The sequence below is a fragment of the Lissotriton vulgaris genome, chromosome 1_1 (genome assembly GCF_964263255.1).
Source record: "Lissotriton vulgaris chromosome 1_1, aLisVul1.2, whole genome shotgun sequence".
Taxonomy (NCBI): Eukaryota; Metazoa; Chordata; class Amphibia; order Caudata; family Salamandridae; genus Lissotriton; species Lissotriton vulgaris.
Genome location: NC_141685.1, coordinates 134,981,832 through 134,994,459, shown reverse-complemented (window position 1 = coordinate 134,994,459; position 12,628 = coordinate 134,981,832). Strand labels below are relative to the sequence as shown.

Sequence of the window (12,628 nt, the reverse complement as noted above, 5' to 3'; positions counted from 1 at the left end):
TAGACTAAAAAAGGGAGTAGCAGGTAGGAATAGGGGGGAGAAGATGAGATTGGAGTACCGGGACGGTGCATATTGGACGAGGAGCGTATTAGCTAGTGGTACGGATGACGTGATGAAGGGGGGCATACTGTGAAGTGTGAGGAAAGGGAGAGGAGGGCACAAGGGAGGGGGATGGAAGAGGGCCGACATGAGCCCCCTGAGGGTGTAGCCTATTGGAGTGTGGAGGGTCAGGGGAGGAGAAAGGGAGTAATGGGTGGAGCTAGATGGAGAGTCAGGGGAAAACACAGTCGCAGAGGAGGGGAGTAGGGAGGGGAAGAGGTGGTCAAAGAGAGAGAGACAGGTGTCTTTGCCGAGTTCTGGGGTGAACCAGCTGGCCCTCTTGTTGGTGTCTCTGTGGGGGGGGTTTCTTCAGCAGGGCGAGGGTGTTGGCGCAGTCCTCAATCCAGCGCCTGAGGCTGTGGGCAGCATCGTCGGTGTTGGATTGTACAGTGAGTGGGCTGAGAGTAAGGTTTGCATGTAGTTGGTCTTCGGTAATATTGCTCCAGCAGCGGTGGGGGATCTGTTGGATGCGGTGGTGAGTGGTGGGTTTCTGTAAGGTGAAATGGATACAGTGGTGATCGGTCCAGAGGAGTTTGGTGTTGTGGTTGAAGGAGACGTGCAGGCTAGAGGAGAAGACGGGGTCGAACGTGTGGCCGGCGTAGTGGGTGGGCATTGTGACGAGTTGTCTCAGCCCGAGGTTGGTGAGGTTATCGATCAGGGTTGTGGAGTTGCTGTCTTTGTTGTTCTCAAGCATAAGTTCAGGTCTCCGAGGAGGATGTAGTCTGAGGAGGTCAGGGTGTGCGTGCTAATAAAGTCGGCGATGGAGTCGCTGAACTGGGGGCGGAGTCGTGGGGGTCGATAGATGAGGGGGCCTCTGAGGGTGGAGTAGGGGTCTGTGTGGTTCTGGAAATGCATGTGTTTGGTGGTGCTGAGAGTGTCATCGGTGCTGGTCGAGACGTTGATGGTAGGGTCAAGGGTCGTTCTCCTCACCGGGCAGCGGCTGCATATAGGGCGAGGTGGGAGGAAGGAGAAGCTGGGAGGCAGGAGGCGGGAGCAGTCAGGGGGCGGGCTGCAGGGGGCGCAGCAGCAGGAGCGGTGAGGGGCGACTAAAGGAACGGAAGGCAAAGGGCACAAAATAGAGGGGCAACGAGTGGAACAGGAGGCAAAAGGGCATGGAAATGCAGGGGCAACAAATGGAACAGAAGGCAAAAATGGGCAGAGGGTTACAGGGGCAGCTTAAGGAACAAAAGGCAAAGACGGGCAGAGAGACACAGAGACAGCGAGGGGTACAGAAGGTATAACCGGGCAGAGAGACACTGGGATATCGAGGCGAACAGAAGGAAAAAATGGCACAGATCAAGTACCGGCAGCAGGGGAAGAAAGAGAACAGCAGTCACAGGCACACAAAAAAATGATAATAAAGGCAATACAGTAAATACAATACAATAAATAGCGGAAAAATAGCAGAGATGAACAAACCTATGACCTACCACTGGCCACCAGGAATGAGGCACAGGTGGTTGCCTGCGGGTTGAGGAAGGCCTCAAACGTACTCAGCAGCGGCAGCTGGGGCAGGGACACACAGGCGGTGCTGTGCGGAGGGGGAGCGGCCTACCTGGCAGGGCCAAGTTAACTCTCATGGAGTATTGCCTCTGGATCGAGCAGCCCTGTGCATGCTGCTTGAATGCTTTTATCCTCTTTCCTTTCTTTCTTCCTTACGAAGAGCTTATATTTTAAAGTGTTTTATTGTTAACCTAGCCATAAATCCCCAAAGCTTTCTTTGCTATTTGGGGATTTGGAACCCCTTTTTGTCTCTTGTTATTTTCTGTGCGCACGTTTTGGGAATTTCACTTCAAGCACATATGAAAACATTCAGTTTACTGCTTTTCTGAACATCATGTTGTGGATATTTACCTTTGATGCTACTTAAAACACTCTCAATGGACATGTCGGAAATCACACAGGTCACCTCCAGACTTATAGCTTTAGGGGACCAAGAGCCACATGCATCAAGCATCTTTGCCCTCGCGAGGGCAAAAAGGACTTTTCTGAAGCATGAAAGGCTTTGTATTTGCAAATTAGGTAATTGCTTTTTTTAAAATTACCTATATGGCGAATGCATTCAGGAAATTGCAATTGGTCATTCCCTAATGCCGATGCGCGTAGCCTAAATGCGAACTGTGCATTTAGAATTCGCTGATTACCTTCAACTTCAAGTTGATGGTAATTTGCACATGCATTGAAAATGCACAAAAATGCATTTTTCAAAGTGATATGTGGCACAGTTGGGGCCCGAGGCACCATCCAGTTCTGTGCCATTGGCGTCCCAGTTCAGTCCATCCCTAATTGGCATACTAATCCCTGAACAGTATTTTTTTAATGGCTTCGGAAACGCTTCTGTTATCTAAAGGTGTAATATCTGACATTAGTTTTTGCGCATTTTAATCCAGAAAATCCTAGCCACTGGCAGTCAGTGGATCACTCCTGAATCTCCAAAGCTCAGTGTGTGTGAATCTACTAATGAAAAAGTTACACGGACGGATTACAGCTCCCTGAGTCAGCAGCAAGGATTGCTGAGCCATAGTGGTGGCCACATCTCCCCTACTGTCAAGATCATTTGCCCTACCAATCCACCCGCCTACCACAATAAGATACATTTTGTGCAAACTGTTCCTTCAAATGTACAGTGGGCCTCATTTATGAAAAGTGACGCATCACTGCGTGAAAACAGCGATGCGTCCCTTTTCATTGCGTCCTACTTGCGACATGCTGGATGCGTCATATTTATAATATGCCGCATCATGTCGCAAGGAGTTACAGATACGTCCGAATTTCTGACATATCTGTAGGGTGCAAAAGTGACGCATTGATGGAGTGTGTCACAAAAGTGACGCAACTCCAGCAATGTGGAGTGGTGTGGCTCACTGGTTAGAGGCGGCAGACCCGACAGCAGAGGACGGCCCGGGACCAGGGTTCAATTCCCGACGCAGCAGGATCGTGGACCAGGGTCAGCGGACTCGATAATTCTCATCTCGGTGCCTACTCTAACCAGGGATCACACTCGGCAACTCTGGGCATTAGCTTGCCTCATCTCCACAACGGCCCCCCACATACGCCAGGGATGCCTGGTTTCACCTTGGAGATACCCAGTAGGGACCATCTCACAGGGAAAGCCAGGACGGGTTCCCCAGCGGTCTACTGCGCAGAGATACTCCTTCGGGAGTCGATTCTAGCGCATTACAAACCCACAATTAATGTGTCCTTTTACATGGGACAAGCCCCATGTGAAAGGGCCTGCGTCAGTCTTACGCCTGCTGTGAGGCAGGCTCAAGAAATTGACGCATTTGTGTCCTAGAAGTGGCGCAGTGAAATCTCATAGATTTCACTGCATCACTTCTACGACCCTTTCTTGCGTCAATACGACCCCATGCATACATTATACCTGGTGCAGGTATAATGTGGCGCAGGGGTTTACAAAGTGACGCATCTACTTAGATGCGTCACTTTGTAAATATGGCGCAACAAGGTGCATTTTTTACATCACTGGTGCGTCACAATAAGTGACGCACCAGTGGCGTAAAAGTGACGCACAGACACATAAATGAAGCCCAGTCTTTTTAGCTATTTGTGCGTGCACTCAGGGATGTCTGTGGGGCAGCAACACACATTTCAGGACTTTCTGTGCTGCACATTGTTCCTTTCCATGCCCTGTCCAGCTGGTGTTAGTCTGCTAAGGACATCCACTGACTTCTGCCAACATGTTTTGCACACTTTAACCTCTAACACTTTAAAGGCCGGGCTTAGATCAAATGTTAAAGTAAAATGTTTTTTCCTTACGTGACTGGCAATAAATCTTGAAACTCTGAGAGTTGTAAGAGTGTGAAGAGTGCATACTTTATGTTGTCTAACCGAGGTGCAGCAGGGGAGCCCAGTTCGAGCTGTGCATTTGTTTACTGTATTCATTCATTATCTTCATTAGAGCCAGAGGTTGGTCCCTCCTGCCTCTGTCCCCTGCATCCACGTTGGCTGCGTTCATGATAGTCACTCGCTTTGGTACTCTATCAGTTGGGTTAGGTAGGTCTTTGATTTGCCCACCCCACTTCATGTACTCGTCCATTTTCTTGGTATAGGGCTTATCTCTTCGCATCTCAGGGGGATCTTCTAAAAAACGTGTGATAATCATCGGCGAAATCGGTTATCGCAATGTTTCCTATCGCGGTCCTTCATGGGAAAATAACTCTGTGTTAACGTTCTATTTCCAACACGGCGATTACATGCAATATGTTCCCGATAACGTGTCAAATGTCCGCGATAAAGTCTCCAGGACGGCGATAAAAATGTAAACCCCAATGCAAATGAAGTTGCGATGGGTTCAACCGCGATAAATAAATCAGCAATAATCTTCACCGGGCCTGCAAGTCACACACGGCAGGTGGGAAAAATCACTATAAAAGTAGAAAAAAAACATACAAACAAAAGCAAAACATCAGCGAAGCACAATCGAGGTAGCCGGAGCAAGTACAGAGAAAAACCAGAGCCCCACAAGCCCCGCGGAGGACCAGCCTGGGACCTTGAGGTCAGGGAAGGCCAAGGACAAGAAGAAGAGGAAGACGCAGTTCAGTCCGCAGGCAAACAGGATCCTGATAACGGAGGTGGTAGAACACCATCAACAACTTTTTGTCACCTCCACTGCGTCATTGGCAACAAAAAATGGAATATGGCAGTCCATCGTGGACAAGGTGAATGCAGTCGGAGTGCTGAAGAGGACAACGGAAGAGGTTAAGAGGCGCTGGAAGAATGTGAAGCGCAAAACGCAGCAGAAACTCGCTAACAACCAGAAGGCAGCAATGCAGACTGGAGTTGGGAGTCCAATGCCACAGGAAGAGCTGGACGAGATAGAGGAAATGGTGTCCACCGTCATCAGTGGGGAGACGGTGGCAGGAGTTGGGGGACCGGACACCGCTCAACATGACCTGACACAACAGCACCAGGATGAGTAACAACCAGAGACTGGGGGGATGTTAGAGATGGGCACAAATGCACAACTAAGTATAGCACATCTACAGACAAACCATGTCCCAGACCCCCAACTCCCAGCAAGAGACCAATGTACCCAAGTCTGCAACATCTCAGCACTGTATAAGCAGAGAAGTGAAAGGCACACCGCATGAAAGAGAGAAGGGGCAGCAAAATCAGAGCTTCAGGGGTGACTATCAAAAAAAATGCAGCACAAACACATAACATGCAGAGCACATCACCATGCATCAACATACATGTGAACACAATGTTAAACTACATCTCCCCTTCACATTGCAGAGGGCAAACCAACACCTCTGCAGAGCAGGCAGAACCTCTGTTCTCTGATGATGAAGAGGACCACCAACCCTTCGACACAGACGCCATCCAAGAGTTCATTGACAGCCCCCGCACCCCACCTCCAGGAGCAGGGCAGCCCAGCTGCATCTAGGAGACCCCACCCCCTGCACAGACCACACAGCAGGCACCACCACAGCTGCCTCCCAGGACCCCCACGAGGAACACCTGGCCTTCCAACGCCGTGTATTGGGGTACCAGGAGAAACGGGCTGACCAGGTGTGGGCGGGGTTCGACCGCATGACAGCCAAACTAGATACCATACGTGGGTATCTAAGTCCCATCAGGGACCACTCACAGTCCCTAACGGACACCCCCAGCCCCCTCCATGTCCTCCAATGATCCATGGCTGACATCGCTGGAGTCCTCACTCAGAGACAAGAACAACTGTCTAGTCAAAGTGGATCTAGCGATGTCAACCGGGAGTTGGCACACATGCGGAGGATAATGGAGACCATGAAGCGGATGCAGGGGAAAAGAGCGGCTGCCATGGCTGCACACCAGCGAGAGGTATCTGGGATCCTCATTACACTAAACACCCTCCTCATGACATTGCTGCCTCAAGGCCTTGCGATAATATATGCTGCTGCTACGACTACATCCACATCTCCGCCCCCTGAAGTGTCCGTGCCACGCAGCGTGGCAGACATTCCACCTCCAGCCCCTGAGGTATCACTGCCACCCAGTGCTGGAGACAGAGCACCACCCACATGTGAGGCACCTGAAACAGCAGAGGATGAAGATGCGGATGATCTGCCTTCGTGGTAAGCAGGACGCAGTAGCATTCATCTCCGCCATATGGCTGGATTGTGCTTGGTTCTGCCCTCGTCATCATCACCTTCCACTGTCCCCCGATACACTCTGCAACACTCAACGTGGACCTTTGACATGGACTGCCATTTTCTGTTTGGTCACCAATGACACTGCATTCAGACTGCGGACTGTACTCTTTCTCTTCTGATGAACTTGACATTCCCTAAATGACTCTGGCTGGCCCTCCACGGGCCAAAAATGTAAAGTGGGGTTTGCATCGCCCTGTCTTGCTCCAGCTGCAACACTCCACTGAATGTGCATTAAACATTCATATTCAAACAGATGTGTCATGTCTATGATCTTTCACGTGTGGAAGTACGGATGATGTAGGGTCAGTGGTTCCCCCTTACGTCCATGTTACTCATGTTGTGGGACTTGGGTCACAGGGAGATACATTGCCAATTGCGGTCCGGGTGGCGCGACACTAAAACAGAGATACACGCATTAATTACTTCCTTGTTCAGCCCAGGATGGAACCACGTCCAGAGCCCCGGGGTCATTGTTCACACCCTTGCGTTGGACTGGCATACGCTAGGCCAGCCCACTCCTCTTACGCTCACAGGCGTGGCAACAACGCTTCATGTCCCAGGTCTTCCCTGTAGTGATCTGCTGATCACAGGTCTAGTTGTCAGCATGTCAAAGCCACTCCCTCATGGCTGGTTTACACCCACCCCACACCCATCCGGGACATGCTTCACAGGACATGTGGCCCTGCCAATTAAAAGGGCAGGGCACACGTGCTGGACACCATTTCCACTCTCTATCTGGGCGTATCCGTGTGGTTATTATTTATGCATGAGGGACTAGGGCCCTACCACATCACATTCCCTAGTGCCGGAGGTGACATGATGGTGTCCGCACCACAAGACTCAATCATAAAGGGTCCATGACTTGTGGGGCACAGACTTGGTGGCACTGGATACACTGCGGCTGGCACAGGCCCACCGCTTCAGGATGGTGACTTTCAGTGCACTGAGGTAGGGGCACCTAAAGAGCTAAGCGGGTGTGCATCCTGCGATGATACCCCATCCTGGCGGTCTGGACTGGTAAGGATTTGGTGAGCCCTGCTGGACTGCAGTGTAGGCCTGAGCCAGCGGGCAGTGAGGGTCTACTGCCACGTGGCATTGCCTCTCGGGCAAACAGAGGTAGTGGCACCTAAAGGGCTGAGCAGGTGTGCAGCCTGCGATGATGCCGTGTGCACTGATATGATCTCTGCCATTGCGAAATCAAGACCCAGACTCAAGTGGGTGCCTTGGTGGCCTGTGGTGCGGGGTGATGATGCTGAGGCTGCCATGGGCACGGGCCTCAGGCTTGAAGCTTGCACCGGCGCGTGGTGGGCCCTCTTGGACACCCGCCGGTGTCGGAAGGTGAGCAGTGAGGCCTGGATGCGCAAGGGCGTGCAATTGTCGCTGGGCGGTGGGAGGGGCTGGGGTGCAGCAGCCAGTGTGCGCAGGGGCGGGCAAGCGATGATGGCATGTGCAACTGTATGGACTCTGCCATTCATGACTCTGGACTCTGTTTCAGATAAGGGACCTGGTGGACTGCAGTCTAAACCGGCACGTGGTTGGACACGCACCGGTGGTAGCAGGTGAGCAGTGAGGCCTGGGTCCTCAGTGTTGGCTCTCTCTCCCTCTCTTTCTCCCTCTCCCTCTTTCTCTCTCTTCCTCTCTTTCTCTCTCCCTCTTTCTCTCTCCCTCTCCCTCTCTTTCTCTCTCTCCCTCTCTTTCTCTCTTCCTCTCTCCCTCTTTCTATCTCTCCCTCTTTCTCTCCCTCTCTCGCTCTTTCTCTCTCTCTCTCTCTATCTCCCTCTCCCTCTCTTTCTCTCTCTCCCTCTCTTTCTCTCTCCCTCTCTCCCTCTTTCTCTCTCTCTCTCGCTCCCTGTCTTGTTCAGGTTGTCGTCTGACATTACACCAGGTAAGAGCAGATGTTAAATTCCTGCTGCTATCGCACCTTATCATATGTTTTGTGTTCTTATGGCGGATTTGGCTGGTCGTTGAGAATGTTATGAAGTGGTGTTGTCACGTCTTTTTGCACGGGAACGCCTACTCTGCATCTCATTAGCAAGTTGACGGTTTTCATCTTTGGCGAAGCTTTTTGCGATTGCTATTGCAGAGAAATTGGTGCTATCGGATGTTAGCATGCTACTTTGGCTGCTAACTTGGCGATAAGCCCTTGATTATATGCCTCCTCATTTATACAAAAAAAGTTACATTTCCACCTTGTAGAGTAAGGGGCAGATTTACAAGCCCCTTGCGCCTCTTTTACGCCGCCGTTGCGTAACTTTTGTGACACAGCGGCGGCGCAAAAGATGCACCATGGTGCTGGGTATTTACAACGTGACGCATCTGGGAGATGCGCCACATTGTAAAGCCCTGCGCCAGAAAGAGCCGTTCCGGCGCAAGGGGGTGGGGGGGCGTTCTGGTGCAGGCACGCCTCCTAAAAGTGGCTGAGTGAAATACTGAGTCACTTTTACGTCCATGCTGCGCCAAAAGCCTGCACCTGTTTGAAGCAGGCGTAAAGGATTGACGCAGCATTGGACAGATAGGGCCCCCAGAGCATTGCTGGAGCTGCGTCACGCTTGTGACGTGACTCCAGCAATGAGCCGCCTTTATGGCAAAGACGCGTCACAGATGCGTCACGCATCTGTGCCGTTTTTGCCCCGTGGCAGCGCATTCATGGTGGCGAAGCCGTGGCGCACAATAACTGGCGCACCCCTGCGAACATAAAGGGATGGAGCAGTTATTGTAAATCTGCCCCCAGATCTCTGAAATACGCTTTCCAGCAGACGTGGAGCGGGGCCAATCGATTTCCATCCCTTCTTCCCCACTTTTCTGTTGTTGTTTTTATTGCCCAGTGAATAGCGAGGCGGCGTCCAAACATTCCTAAATGGATACAATTTTTTTTTTCTCGTCTCCAAAACATTTATTGGCATAATTAAAAACATGTGCTTGAGAATGAAGATCAGAAATACTACTTTGTAACATAGAAGAACATTTGCCAAAACGCTATGGGGCAGATTTATGTTAACTGGCGCATCCCCAGGGATGCGCCAGTTAACATGCGCCACAGCTCCACCAGCCATGGTGCGCCGCATTTATAATGCGGCGCACCATGGTGCAAAAACGGCACAGATGCGTGACGCATCTGTGCCGCAAATGTGGCGCATTGCTGGAGTTGCGTCGCAAGCGCGACGCAGCTCCAGCAAGGCTCGGGGGTGCCCCATTTTAACAATGCTGCGTCAAGACCTACGCCTGCTTCAAGCAGGCGCAGGCTTTTGACGCAGCGTTGGCTTAAAAGTGACTGAGTGAAATCTCATAGATTTCACTGAGCCACTTTTGTGAGGCGCACCTGCCCCGGAACGCCCACCCTGCGCCGGAACGCCCACAAGCGGCGCAGGGCTTTACAACGTGACGCATCTGCCTAGATGCGTCGCGTTGTAAATCGTTCGTAGGGATGCGCCACGTTTACGCCGCCTTGCGTGACGCAACAGCGGCGTAAACGTGGCGCAAGGGCCTCATAAATCTGCCCCTATATATTCAACAATGCTTTGAAGTAAGTGCCAGTCTTCACTTGTTTTCCATAATAAAAAAAAAAAGAAAGCAAAAAGCAATCTGTCACACTGTATCAACTGTATTGATTCTGTTTGGTTACGGTCTATAGTGCAGTTAAGTATAAAAAATATGTCCACTATTGTCGGGAGCGCAGTCTGCACTGTCGGGGTGCGAGCTGATAAAAATGATGATTCCGTATAAAACAATGGGGCATATTACCAAGCAATAGCGATAATTATCGCTATTGCTTGGTTAGAGACAAAAATTTACCGCAGCGCTGAGGCGATTTTTACCGCAAATAAACACTGGTATTACCAAGGTTTAACGCAAATGCGGTAAAAATCGCCGCAAAGCATGAATATCGCTGAAAAGTCCGCGATATTCATGCATGAGCGAGCTAATGCTCTTTGCCATGTTATCCACCTCCCATTGGATAACATGGCTAAGAACTGCTCAGGGCAGGTGTTAGCTTTTGGAGATATTCCCGCATAGCGCGAATATCTCCAAAAGTTGGTAATAGGAGATAGCGATGTTAGCGACTGTTTTCAGTCTCTAACATCTTGGCACGCCCACTTTGCATCTCATTAGTGATAAATATCACTGACATGCAAAGTGGGGCCCAAGATGGTCGCTATCTCCTACTAGCTGTCTCTAACTGGTGTTAACGGCAGCTAGGTAATAGGGAGATAATTTTATCTCCGCTTTCTTGGCTTTTAAAGCCAAAAAAGCGGAGATAAACCCCCTTGATAATATGCCCCAATGTCCTTCAGGCACACTAAGAGGAAACACATCTTTATTGCCTCGATGGGGAATACTGCCTCATGGAAAACTTCAGTCAGGCTGTTCACCTGCTCCTCCCAAACCTTCCCGTTGACTTCCATAACTTCGGACACTTGAATTTGGAGATGACCCACGTGCAAGTGAATGAGAGCGCTGCTTCATCCGCATCTTCATCCTCTGCTGTTTCAGGTGCCTCACATGTGGGCGGTGTTCTGTCTCCAGCTTGCGGTAGATCCTTTTCCACATATGGGTGAAAGGGAAGAACCAGTGCCAGAATGACTCGGCCCCTAGTTGGCTCCAGTACATTTGGGATTTCTTTCAATAAAGTCACAGGTCGATCGCAGCGATCGAGAAGATTCATATTGGAATCCTGTGTTCTGCCATTCGTCTATTTCAAGTACCCTGTACTTTTTTTTCTGAAGTTGCCATATCATAGTTTGCGACATCTCTGTTACGTAGATTTCTTCGAAATGAGGGCCCATGACTTTCGTAACTTCTCCATCTCCTAAATCAAGAAGCCTGTAAGATTTCCAGCCTGGATTTATTTTAAGAAGTCTTTGAAACTGTTCTGGCGAAAACACAAACATGGAGCCACTTCCAAGCAACCCATTGATTGAAGTCCTAGAAAGAAACATGCTACAAACAGATGGCATGAAAGAGTGATATAGTTGTATGGACGGCCAGCGGGAGTTTAACAGGGCTCCTCCGGTGGTCCACATCCTTTTCAGGGCCAGCAGCGGTACAACACAGCCGAGCAACCAGCCCAGGAACAACCGAGCAACCAGCCCAGGAGCAACAGAGCAACCAGCCCAGGAACAACCGAGCAACCAGCCAGGAACAACCGAGCAACCAGCCCAGGAACAACCAAGCAACCAGCCCAGGAACAGAACAACCGAGCAACCGGCCCAGGAACAACCGAGCAACCAGCCCAGGAACAACCAAGCAACCAGCCCAGGAACAGCCCAGGAACAACCGAGCAACCGGCCCAGGGTCAACCGAGCAACCGGCCCAGGAACAACCGAGCAACCAGCCCAGGAACAACCGAGCAACCAGCCAGGAACAACCAAGCAACCAGCCCAGGAACAGAACAACCGAGCAACCGGCCCAGGAACAGCCGAGCAACCGGCCCAGGAGCAATCTCATCTGTTCAATGAAGGGCAGGAGCTGGGCGACATCCCGAGCAGGCAGCCGATCCGCCCTATTGCACGAAACTTACACATTATGCCATTGACTAACTTAACTAATATGACCGATGCTTATTGAAAGAAGCTAATTACCCATTAACTTCCCTTAGAAGAGTAGTGTGCCTGACTATGATTCATGCCTTCCCACTAGAAGACTGATACTCTGGCCTCTTCGTTCTTAAATGTCCGCTCTTTATCGTTTCAAATGCCACAAAGAGCCCTGCATTTAGAATGAGAGTAAAGCAGCATTATGAGGCGCGCACAGGATTGTGGGTATGCAGATTAGGAATGATGCGCTGACTCTTTCCTTCGAGCCTCCCGACCTATAGCGACAGGAGGGAGCGTTGCACCTCCCGCTCCTTCGCGCAGGCGCCTCGTACTGCGTCACGTGACCATGTGACGCCTTCCGGTAGCGCCTGCGGGTTCTAGCTCCTGTCAGCTGCCGAGGAGGCCCAATTGTCCCAGTAAACTCACATGTTAACAAAGTACGGAGTTTCTTGTAAAGAAACCCTCTAAAAATTGATGAAAGCTCCGCTTCTCACGGCCCCTCGAAGTGCGCGTGACCAGCGAAAACGAGTTCATTTGAAACATTACATTTGAGGTTGGTTCGCGCAATCATGACAAAAAATATAACTTACTACTAGTAGGGTGACTTTACACCGGTGACGTGTCAGTCGCTCTCATGAATGTTTCTTGGTGCACAGCTACACGCGCTCCTTCTCCTGTTAAACAGACGCCTGTGTCGCCTGTAGTAATTAATCGGGAGTTTGCCGCAGAGGCTTCTGGGTATGCAAATGATGGTGCTTAGGCACGCCCCCTCAGTGACAGCAAGGCTCCTGCAGCAGCCCCATGGTGACTTGTGCTCTGGATCCAGGCTGAGAAGAGTCT

The 12,628-nt window shown here is 50.8% G+C and overlaps 1 pseudogene; it reads right to left on the bottom strand.

Annotated features, from left to right (window-relative positions):
• LOC147737786 (protein-L-histidine N-pros-methyltransferase pseudogene) overlaps positions 1-11,275 on the bottom strand; it is a 36,163-nt pseudogene extending 24,888 nt beyond the window's left edge.
• Positions 11,276-12,628: the final 1,353 nt, after the last annotated feature.